Raw genomic sequence first — 11749 nt, 5'->3', positions numbered from 1 at the left:
GAAGATGACTTTTTTTACTCATATGTGTTCAACCTTTAGATAGTACCAAGGTGGAGAAAACATGTTAGTGGTGTTAATTGTAGGATGCCTATACAAGCAAGGATGTGATGTCATACTTCGGTTATGCATTGAGCCATGCAAAAAATAAATATATTTGTAGCAATCTCATGTACAAATTATGAGCATTCATAATGCCAAAATGAAAACATATCAGAGATTGATGCTAGTTGGAGTGTATTGGCCTAACATGCAAAAAAGCGCATATGACTATGAGTGATCTTTGTGTAGTCAACAAGCCGATCAAGCATGCTACATTGTTCAAGATAGCAACGACACCCAAGTGGGAAAATTATATTGTAGAGTACTTAGAGCAAGGTAGACTCCCAGAGAACTTGAGCAGAGGCAGAATAAGATTGATACAACACGAAGCCGAAAACTATGCTATTATTGAAAACCAACTTTATCAGAATGGAGGAGATGATAGCTTAACAATTTTTGTTATAGAACATGAATATCTGCCCATTCTTAAGCAAGCTCATGCTGGGCTTGTAACATTTAATGGCCTAAAAACTTGTGTGTAGCGGAAATTAGCATGAACATAGTGGGCATTTCATTAGAATAGATTCCTAATGAGAATTACGAGAGTGCTTGGGTAGAGAGAGCAACAAAAAGCATAACACCTAGTTCGATAGCATGAACAAACTTTCAAAAGAGAGAGAAATTAAGCTATTGACAACAGTTGAGGACCGGATTTGCATGGAGCCGGTCCCCCCTCCAAAAGGCTTTGTATTATGGTTTCTCCCATCAAGAGAGACATTGTACAATACAATTCTTTGTTTTTCTTCAAGACTAGCTAGTGCAATGAAGATGAAAGCTTCATGCCCTAAGAAAAACACTTAGCAAACACAACATCAATTAACCCGCGTCTCAGACCCAAGACCTCACACACCTTCGAAGATGGTGAGAGCTAGTAGGGTATGAGAGTAGATTGAGAGAAAAAAGGAGTATCTTACCATAAAGATGTACATCTCCTCACATAATCACTCATATTAGCATAGCTTAGCTTAGTAATTAGCTTGGTATAGGATATGAGCATGCATTGAAGCTTGGCTCTTGGTTGGATTTGCATCCACATGCCAAGAGTGTGTCGATGTAAGCTTCTATCTCACAAGCTTGGAGTAGGTGATGAGCTCTCCATTAAAGCTTGGGAAGAGATAGTCTTCTTTTCTTCACACATGAGATTGTGTGAGTGTGTGTGTGATAATGCCTTGCAAAAATCAGCCCCCTCTCTCTCTTGGGCGAGCCCTCTTGCTAAATGCTCTTGCTATTTTTCCATTGGACCTCCCAAAAGCTAGCCAATGACTATTAAACAGCATAAGTGATAGCCTTCTGACATGTGTCCCCCTTTCCCCTTCTGCGAGAGCTTTAGGTAAATTAATAGTTAATCTAAACTCTCATTGGACCCCTTTGCCTCCTGGCCAATTGGAATCAAGCAAGCCATTGGGCTGTTGAATGCTCATTGGACCCCCAGGGAAAGTGTCCACCAATAGCCTTCTAGAGGACTTAATTCTCATTGTTTCTTTTATTAAGTGTTTTTATATTAATCAAACTAGATTTACCCTAGCCTAATTTTCATTGGTCCACCTCCAAGGCCATCCAATAGAAATTGGGTACAGCTTGTGGGCATCTGGGCTAGGGAGCTGACATGTGTCCCTCATTCCCTTTGTGTAAGGGAGCTTCTGTGTGTGTGTGTGTGGATTTCTCTCTCATCCCTACTTGCAAGGCTCGCCCCCTCCTAAGTAGGGATTGCAAGTACTTTTTTGTACACACACAAAGCATCCAATTCCCCTATGGTTGACCTTTGGACTCAACCTTTGAATTTTGGAGCCTTAGCATTTTGGAAGTCTTAATGGGCTGAACCTTAGGGTCCTTTTAGCCCATTGTTTCACATGGCTCTTTTGTAGATGCCCCCCCCTTTAGATCCCTATTTTCCCTCCTTTGGATCCCTATGTTGGCCGGTCTGCTAGCTTAACCAATATTCTAGCTTTTTCTCCCCTGGCACTTCCCCATATTAAATGATGAGTTTAACATGAGAAAATCATTTAGGAGAATTAGATATTGATTATTATGACATTACCTCTCTCTTGAAATCATAGTCGTCCTTGACTATGGTGTAGAGAAGATAAAGCATATTCATGAGTCCTTTTCTTAGCGGGTAGAGGATCCCTATGTTACCCTACAACATCATTCCACAATGGATGACTAGTCCATTTCGCGCTTGAGAGCCTGAGGCTGCCGCAAGCATGTCTACACATTAGTCCTATCAATCTTCCATAGTAGAGTGACAAGCTCTACTTGGTGTTTGGGAGATGTCGTCTCAGCAAACTTGATCTAAGCATGCATACTACTTCATTTTTGTGCACAATAAAGAAAAAGAGAGTCTTATAAGACAAAAAACTTTGTTTATTTTTAACATTTTGTATATTTGCTTACTCTTGGGAAGCATTGTAAGCATTGACAAGTTTTAGGTTATCCTTTAATTGTATGCCTTGCATCCATCTAGCATCTTCAAAAGGATAATTCTTAAACTTAATAAGATATCATCGGATATTCTTACCGCCTCTTAGTCCCTTGTCTTCATGTCAAAGAATGGACTCGGGCTGCAGCACTTCCTCTTGGTCCTCAATCCCCGGTGGTTCTTTAATAGTTGGTTCTTGAAGTGGCTCTCCTTTGTAAGGCTTTAATAGGCTCACATGGAAAGCATTGTGTATGAGCCAATGATTGGGAAACTTGAGTTGATAGGCCATCTCATTGATTGGCCTAAGAATCTGGAAGGGACCATAGTACCTTTTTGCTAGTTTGGCATAGTACTTTTGGTGTCCCGTAGGATTCTTGCCCGTCGTGTGCCTTAATCGAGCCTTCCGAAACTTTAATAAGACCCAATCATTTTCTTTAAAGGTTTGGGATCTTCTGTGCTTGTCAGCAGCAGCCTTTTTCCTTTGCTGTGAGATAGAGATAGCATCCTTAATCTTTTGAAAAGATTCTTGTAGGTCTCGGCTATACTCATCTGCAGCGAAGATCTTTCAATGTACCTTAAGTAGCAAGGGACTTTTTGATCTCCCCTCAATTACCTCGAAAGGTGCTTTTCCCGTGGAAGTATGTACAGTGTTATTGTAAGCATACTCCACTAAGGGTAAGTACTTCTCCCATTGGGATCTTTGATCTACCTCCGTTACATAGGCTTTTAGTAGATCGAGAATGGTTAGGTTATCTATTTCACTTTGGCCATCCGTTTGTGGATGATAGGCCAAAGAGAAGTTTAGCCTTGTCCCTAAATTCTCAAAGAGGCCCTTCCAGAAATTACTGGTCATTCTAGGATCTCTATCCGACACTATGGACATTGGCAAGCCATGTAGTTGAAAATTTGTGAAATGAAGAGGGTTACCATTTGATGGGCTCTGATAGTCTTTTTGATAGGTATAAAATGAGCTTGTTTACTGAACCTGTCTACTATCGTCCATATTCCCGTATTCCCATGGATAGACTTAGGCAATCCAAAGATAAAATCCATGGAGTGTAAGCACAGGTTGAGAGATAAGCTTTTCGAAAGCATTGTTCTCCTTAGTAGACCATGTATACCTAACGCTTTTCTTTGTTAGGTCATGTAATGGTCCCGCAATTTGTGAGAACTTTTCTATGAAGCGTCTATAGTATTCACACATACCTATAAAGCTTCTTAGTTCATGAAGATTCCTTGGTTTAGGCCATACTTTTATTACCTCTAACTTTGATGGATCCATTTGGATGCCATCTTGAGAGATAATGTGACCTAAATACTGAATCTCTTGCAAGAAAAATTCACTTTTCTTTCTATTAACATAAAGTTTATTCTCTCTCAAAACTTGAAATATTACCTAGAGGTGTTGCTTGTGTTCGTCTAATGAATTAGAGTAGATGATAATATCATCAAAGAACACTCCAGTGAAGGTTTGAACAGCTTCTCCATCAAGCGGTTGAATGTGGCTGGTGCATTGGTCAAGCCAAAAGGCATGACAATGTATTCATAAAGACCAAATGTGGTGCAAAATGCGGTCTTTACAATGTCTTGATCAACTATCCTTATTTGATGATAGCCACTTTTTAGGTCGATCCTTGTAGCTTATCAAATAGGTCTTCTACCCGTGGAACGGGAAACCTATTCTTGATAGTGATCCTATTTAGTGCTCTATAGTCAACACACATATTATATGTGCCGTCTTTCTTTTGCACTAATAGCACAGGTGAGCAAAATGGAGATGAGCTAGGCCTAACCATGCCCTTCTCAACTAACTCATGCACTTGCCGCATAATCTCCTCTTGTTGAGCTTGAGAAACTCTATAAGGAGGTTTGTTAGGCGGTGAGATTCCTGGAAAAAGTTCAATTGCATGGTCATCATTACCTCGTTTAGGAGGTAGCTCATAAGGGATGTCGTCAATAAAAACATCTTGAAACCCCTTGAGAAAATTGGATAGCTCTAATTCCTTTTGGTTGCTTTTATTTTCTTTTGCTAAAGCATTAGGTTCATTTTGAGAATCTTTAACAAAAATCATGTACACGGAAATAGAGCTCTTTATTGACTTGTTGAAAGCTGGTGTATGTACAATGGGGATAGTGTTACCCATTTCCTTAGCATCTATATACATGTCTTTTTCCCTAAACTTAAAGGAGATTCTCCTTTCAGGGAATTTAACATTGGCAGCCAAGCGATCAAACCATGGTGCCCCTAGGATTACATCCTCATGCTTGAGAGGAGAGATAAAGAAGTCCTCTTTGTCCACATAGCTTTGAACATGAAGCCTCAATTTCCCGATTAAGGGAGTGACTGAAGCTTCTTGCTCCTTGAAAGCACTGTCTGCGGGTAGGACATCTCCCATCTCGTAGGCTTGTATGCCTAGCTTGGTGGCCAACTCTATAGATATAAAGTTGTGAGTAGAACCAGGGTCAAAGAGAATAAAAGCATCATGTTCTCTTACCTTTCCCCAAGCATGGCATAGAGGAGATCCTTTGTGGTGAGTTTGGTGAGTCTCCTCCTCTTGGATTTCAACCAAGGAAGCTCTAGGAGGATCTTAGCGGTTGTTCTTTTGGGGACAAGCGCGGTACGCATGCCTTTGTTCGTCGCACTTGAAACATCGGTTATCCTTGCGATAATGTTCAAGCTCTTCATGAGAGAGTTTGTTTTTACCTTTGTAAACTCCCTTCTCTTAGCTTTGTTGGAGTTGCCCTTAGGAGACTTTTGGACATTGTCCTTCCCCTTAGGCTTGTTGGAACCCTTGTTTTCCGTGGGCTTATTATTTCTTTTAGCCCCCGTTTGGAAATTGATTTGAGAGGCCACCGTAGTATGGTGTATTACCGCCGATATAGTACGTGGCCTTTGGGAGTTAACATACTCCACCATTTCTTCGGTTAAGCCCGCACAAAATTGTTGCTTTTGCTCTCCAAAATCCAACTTTTTGAAGACAGCGGCTTTGAGTTGTAGGTCCCAAAACTTGTCTACATATTTGTGGATGGATTCATAGGGAGAGAGCTTTAAGCTTTGCCATTCGGTGAGTACTTTGTCTTTGGCATCGGTGACCAAAAACTGCTTCATAATGGAAGCTCTTAAAGCTTTCCATGTTCGTGGAGCTTCACCGTTGGCTCGTAGGCTAGACCACCATTGCCTGGCGGACTTTTGAAAGTGCATAGCGACATGGCGTAGCTTAGAGGACTCCGTGAAGCCATCATCTCCAAACGCCGCATCGAACTTTTGGATAAAGGCCAAGACTTTGTCCGTAGCACCAAAGGTACCATCATAGGTAAGGAAAGAGATGCTCTTCCCTCCCTCTTTGAATTTCTTCAACTTGGACGACCTCTTCCATGCGGCATAGGATTTCCTATGGCCTCTTCTTTTTGATGGTTCAAAGGTTGCACCATCACTTTCTTCAGAAGGTGAAGAATTTGAAGAAGGTGGAGAAGAGGGTGACCTCTTTCTCGCCTTTTTCTTGTCTTGATATTCGGCGTCTTCACCATCACTTTCATAAGAGGAAGAGGATGAAGAAGATGGAGAAGAGGGTGTCCTCTTTCTCGCCTTTTTCTTCTCTTTCTTTTTATCATCCCTCTTTGAATTATGATGTGGAGAAGAGTGCAATGGTCTTCTCCGCTTTGGTGGTGATGGAGAGCATTTAGCCCGCCGTCTTCGTGGAGCCATCTCCGCCGAGGTGGCAAGAGACTCACTTATTTCTTGTTTCTTCGATGGAGGCTCTTGATTTCTTCTTTGGGAAGGAGATGCATCATGAAGAAGTAAATTCTTGAGCCCTTCATATGGATTCTCTTCTTCTTCCCGAATCGGAGAGAGACCTCTTTTGGGAGTCTCACAAGGAGGATTCCTAGGTGTTCTCTCATCATGGTGATGAGCTTGGAGAATGCCGTGAGCATAGAGCTGCCATTGCACTCAACTTTGGAGAGATGGATTTCCCAGGGCTTGTTGAAGCCTAGAAACAAGATAGTTAACAAGCATGGGAGCATCATTAGTAGCTTGCTCATTAGCAAAATCAAAGTTATCAACATTAATTTCACTCTCTTTACTATTGTCAGCCATTCTAACAACTTTTAGGTGTAAACGTTTTAGGTGTACTTTGGCACTTCAAGCCCTAGTTGCTACTCCTCTTTACCCCTTTAGAAAAAGCACTCAAGCTACTATACCCGTGGAACGAATACCAATAATTGCAAGGAATAGAAGAGAGGGTCGTTAAACACCAAAACAGCACTGGATCCTCTCAAGCTTCTAATAGCTCAATAGTGGTTAAGCCGTAGGTAAGCCCCGTAGGACTCCACTATTAAGACCATAGCTCTCGACGGTGATGCCCCGTTAACTGCATGAAGGCAGGCGCACTGCAAAGCTAAAAAATCCCTATTCTACTTACTCGCAGGCAATTAATAATACCAACCATTTATAGCTAGCTTGAGGACCTCCCTTCTTGAGCAAGAAAACAGAAACCTTGTGCTCTGATACCAATGTAACATTTAATGGCCTAAAAACTTGTGTGTAGCGGAAATTAGCATGAACATAGTGGGCATTTCATTAGAATAGATTCCTAATGAGAATTACAAGAGTGCTTGGGTAGAGAGAGCAACAAAAAGCATAACACCTACTTCGATAGCATGAACAAACTTTCAAAAGAGAGAGAAATTAATCTATTGACAACAATTGAGAACCGGATTTGCATGGAGCCGGTCCTCCCTCCAAAAGGCTTTGTATTATGGTTTCTTCCATCAAGAGAGACACTGTACAATTATACAATTCTTTGTGTTCCTTCAAGACTAGCTAGTGCAATGAAGATGAAAGCTTCATGCACTAGGAAAAACACTTAGCAAACACAACATCAATTATCCCCGGTCTCAGACCCAAGACCTCACACACCTTCGAAGATGGTGAGAGCTAGCAGGGTATGAGAGTAGATTGAGAAGAAGAAGGAGTATCTTACGAGAAAGATGCACATCTCCTCACATAATCACTCATATTAGCATAGCTTAGCTTAGTAATTAGCTTGGTAGAGGAGATGAGCATGCATTGGAGCTTGGCTCTTGGTTGGATTTGCATCCACATGCCAAGAGTGTGTCGATGTAGGCTTCTATCTCACAAGCTTGGAGTAGGTGATGAGCGCTCCATTAAAGCTTGGGAACAGATAGTCTTCTTTTCTTTACACATGAGATTGTGTGAGTGTGTGTGTGATAATGCCTTGCAAAAATCAGCCCCCTCTCTCTCTTGGGCGAGCCCTCTTGCTAATTGCTCTTGCTAATTTCCCATTGGACCTCCGCAGGGCTAGCCAATGACTATTAAGCAACATAAGTGATAGCCTTCTGACATGTGTCCCCCTTTTGCCTTTTGTGAGAGCTTTAGGTAAATTAATAATTCAACTAAACTCTCATTTGACCCCTTTGCCTCTTGGCCAATAGGAATCCGGCAAGCCATTGGGCTGCTGAATGCTCATTGGCCCCCTTGGGAGACTGTCCAATAGTCTTCTAGAGGACTTAAATCTCATTCGTTCTTTTATTAAGTGTTTTTAAATTAATTAAACTAGATTTACTCTAGCCTAATTTTCATTGGTCCACCTCCAAGGCCATCCAATAGAAATTGGGTACAGCTTGTGGGCATCTGGGCTAGGGAGCTGACATGTGTCTCTCATTCCCTTTGTGTAAAGGGATCTTGTGTGTGTGTGTGTGTGTGGCTTTCTCTCTCATCCCCTACATGCAAGGCTCACCCCCTCCTAAGTAGGTATTGCGAAGACTTTTCACACACAAAGCATCCAATTCCCCTATGGTTGACCTTTGGACTCAACCTTTGAATTTTGGAGCCTTAGCATTTTGGAAGTCTTAATGGGCTGAACCTTAGGTTCTTTTTAGCCCATTGTTGCACATGGATCTTTTGCAGATGGCCCCCCCTTTGGATCCCTATTTTCCCTCCTTTGGATCCCTATGTTGGCCGGTCTGCTAGCTTAACCAATATTCTAGCTTTTTCTCCCTTGGCACTTCCCCATATTAAATGATCAGTTTAACATGAGAAAATCATTTAGGAGAATTAGATATTGATTATTATGACATTACCTCTCTCTTGAAATCATAGTCGTCCTCGACTATGGTGTAGAGAAGATAAAGCATATTCATGAGTCCTTTTCTTAGCTGGTAGAGGATCCCTATGTTACCCTACGACATCATTCCACAATGGATGACTAGTCCATTTGGCACTTGAGAGCCTGAGGCAGAGCCTGAGGCTGCCGCAAGCATGTCGACACATTAGTCCTATCAATCTTCCATAGTAGAGTGACAAGCTCTACTTGGTGTTTGGGAGACGTCGTCTCCGCAAACTTGATCTAAGCATGCATACTACTTCATTTTTGTGCACAATAAAGAAAAAGAGAGTCTTATAAGACAAAAAACTTTGTTCATTTTTAACATTTTGTACATTTTCTTACTCTTGGGAAGCATTGTAAGCATTGACAAGGTTTAGGTTATCCTTTAATTGTATGCCTTGCATCCATCTAGCATCTTCAAAAGGATAATTCTTAAACTTAATAAGATATCATCGGATATTCTTACCGCCTCTTAGTCCCTTGTCTTCATGTCAAAGAATGGACTCGGGCTGCAGCACTTCCTCTTGGTCCTCAATCCCCGGTGGTTCTTTAATAGTTGGTTCTTGAAGTGGCTCTCCTTTGTAAGGCTTTAATAGGCTCACATGGAAAGCATTGTGTATGAGCCAATGATTGGGAAACTTGAGTTGATAGGCCATCTCATTGATTGGCCTAAGAATCTGGAAGGGACCATAGTACCTTTTTGCTAGTTTAGCATAGTACTTTTGGTGTCCCGTAGGATTCTTGCCCGTCGTGTGCCTTAATCGAGCCTTCGGAAACTTTAATAAGACCCAATCATTTTCTTTAAAGGTTTGGGCTCTTCTGTGCTTGTCAGCAGCAGCCTTTTGCCTTTGCTGTGAGATAGAGATAGCATCCTTAATCTTTTGAAAAGATTCTTGTAGGTCTTGGCTATACTCATCTGCAGCGAAGATCTTTCAATGTACCTTAAGTAGCAAGGGACTTTTTGATCTCCCCTCAATTACCTCGAAAGCTGCTTTTCCTGTGGAAGTATGTACAGTGTTATTGTAAGCATACTCCACTAAGGGTAAGTACTTCTCCCATTAGGATCTTTGATCTACCTCCGTTACATAGGCTTTTAGTAGATCGAGAATGGTTAGGTTATCTATTTCACTTTGGCCATCCGTTTGTGGATGATAGGCCAAAGAGAAGTTTAGCCTTGTCCCTAAATTCTCAAAGAGGCCCTTCCAGAAATTACTGGTCATTCTAGGATCTCTATCCGACACTATGGACATTGGCAAGCCATGTAGTTGAAAATTTGTGAAATGAAGAGGGTTGCCATTTGATGGGCTCTGATAGTCTTTTTGATAGGTGTAAAATGAGCTTGTTTACTGAACCTGTCTACTATCGTCCATATTCCCGTATTCCCATGGATAGACTTAGGCAATCCAAAGATAAAATCCATGGATATGCTCTCCCATGGTGAATTAGGGATTGGCAAGGGTTGAAGCAATCCAAGTTGCTTCCCTCTATCAAATTTTGTCTTTTGGCATACCACACATTTGGAAACATACTCTTGTATGTTCACTTTCATGGTAGGCCAATAGAAATATGTTTCAATTCCCTTTAAGGTAGACTGAATCCCTCTATGCCCCGCATAAGGTGGAGCATGTGATTCATACATTACTTTCTCACGTAGTGAGTTAGTAATACATAGTCTATTTCCGTAGAGAAGATAACCATCTTGTAAAGTAAATGGTTCTTCTTTCTTCCCTAATGCAAGGGCTGAAATCACATCTCTAAAATTGGGATCAATAGCATACTCATCTATCATTGAAGATAGATCATTGTGAGTTGCTATGGAAACCGCATTCACTCTCGGTCTTCTTGAGAGTGCATCAGCTACTTGATTATGCTTGCCAGCAATGTGAGCAATATGAAAATGAAATTGAGAAAGAAAATTTTCCCACCTCATTTGTTTGTCGGAGAGCTTGGTTTGCGTCATGAAGTACTTAAGACTTTGGTGGTCCGTTTGCAGAATGAAAGGAGTCCCCAATAAATAGTGCTTCCATGAGTCTAAGGCATGTAGAACTGCAAGGAGTTCCTTTTCATATATGCCTAAATCTTTCTCAACAGGGTCGAGCCTTCGACTCTCATAGCTTATGGCATGCCCTTCTTGGAGAAAAACAGATCCAAGGTAATCACCACAAGCATCACATTGGACCTCAAATGGTTTTGAGAGATCCGATAGTGTAAGCACAGGTTGAGAGATAAGCTTTTCAAAAGCATTGTTCTCCTTAGCAGACTATCACATCTAGGATGAACAGAAAGATTTCTAGTCAATGGTTTGGTTTGCTTGATTACTAAAGGTATAGGATCACGCATCGCTTCCGATGTTCCACTCTTTTTGCGTGATCCTATACCTTTAGTAATCAAGCAAACCAAATTACCAAATTCTAGATCCAAAAATCCATCATGGCATCCAAACCAACTCAACTATGGATTCCAAAGATAATGCTTGTGACTCGATCCTTGGCCTCACCGCCCAACATATTTTCAGTGCCAAAGCCAACAAAGCTAAACCAAACCAACATCCAAACTTAAATCAACAAATTCAAGCTACAACAGGATCAACCCCTTTCAAATGGGTGCCAAAATCCAAAGTGGAGCTACCACAGAAATCAACGACACCTAGATGCGAATGGCGATCACAAAAACCACACAACCTGATCTTGATGCAACCTTTGGAAAAAACCCTCAAATGGATCCCTAAAATACTAACCAATCATCTCGTGCCACACACTGGCCAATTACAAACTTAACCATCAAGAAAGAGCATCCACACTTCAACAACTTCTATTTGGAAAATGTGCCCACGAGGAAACCTCATCATCAAAAACCATTGAACAATTTGTTCAAGACCCACCTCTTGCACCGCACTATGTTACCCAATGCATCTCTTCTTTAAACATGATAGGGCCACCTTACATGGACATGCATAGACACATTTTTGCCAGAATGGGAAGGGGGGAGTAATAACAGTGGCTACAGTAGCCGATGCAGCACATTACAAGATAATAGGCTGCGAGATGATTGAAATATTATGTGTACAATGTATAAAGTGTGTTTGATGCTTTCAATTTTTGTT

The sequence above is a fragment of the Adiantum capillus-veneris genome, chromosome 24 (assembly GCF_014529385.1).
Source record: "Adiantum capillus-veneris isolate H3 chromosome 24, ASM1452938v2, whole genome shotgun sequence".
Lineage (NCBI taxonomy): Eukaryota > Viridiplantae > Streptophyta > Polypodiopsida > Polypodiales > Pteridaceae > Adiantum > Adiantum capillus-veneris.
This window is presented reverse-complemented; position numbering follows the sequence as displayed.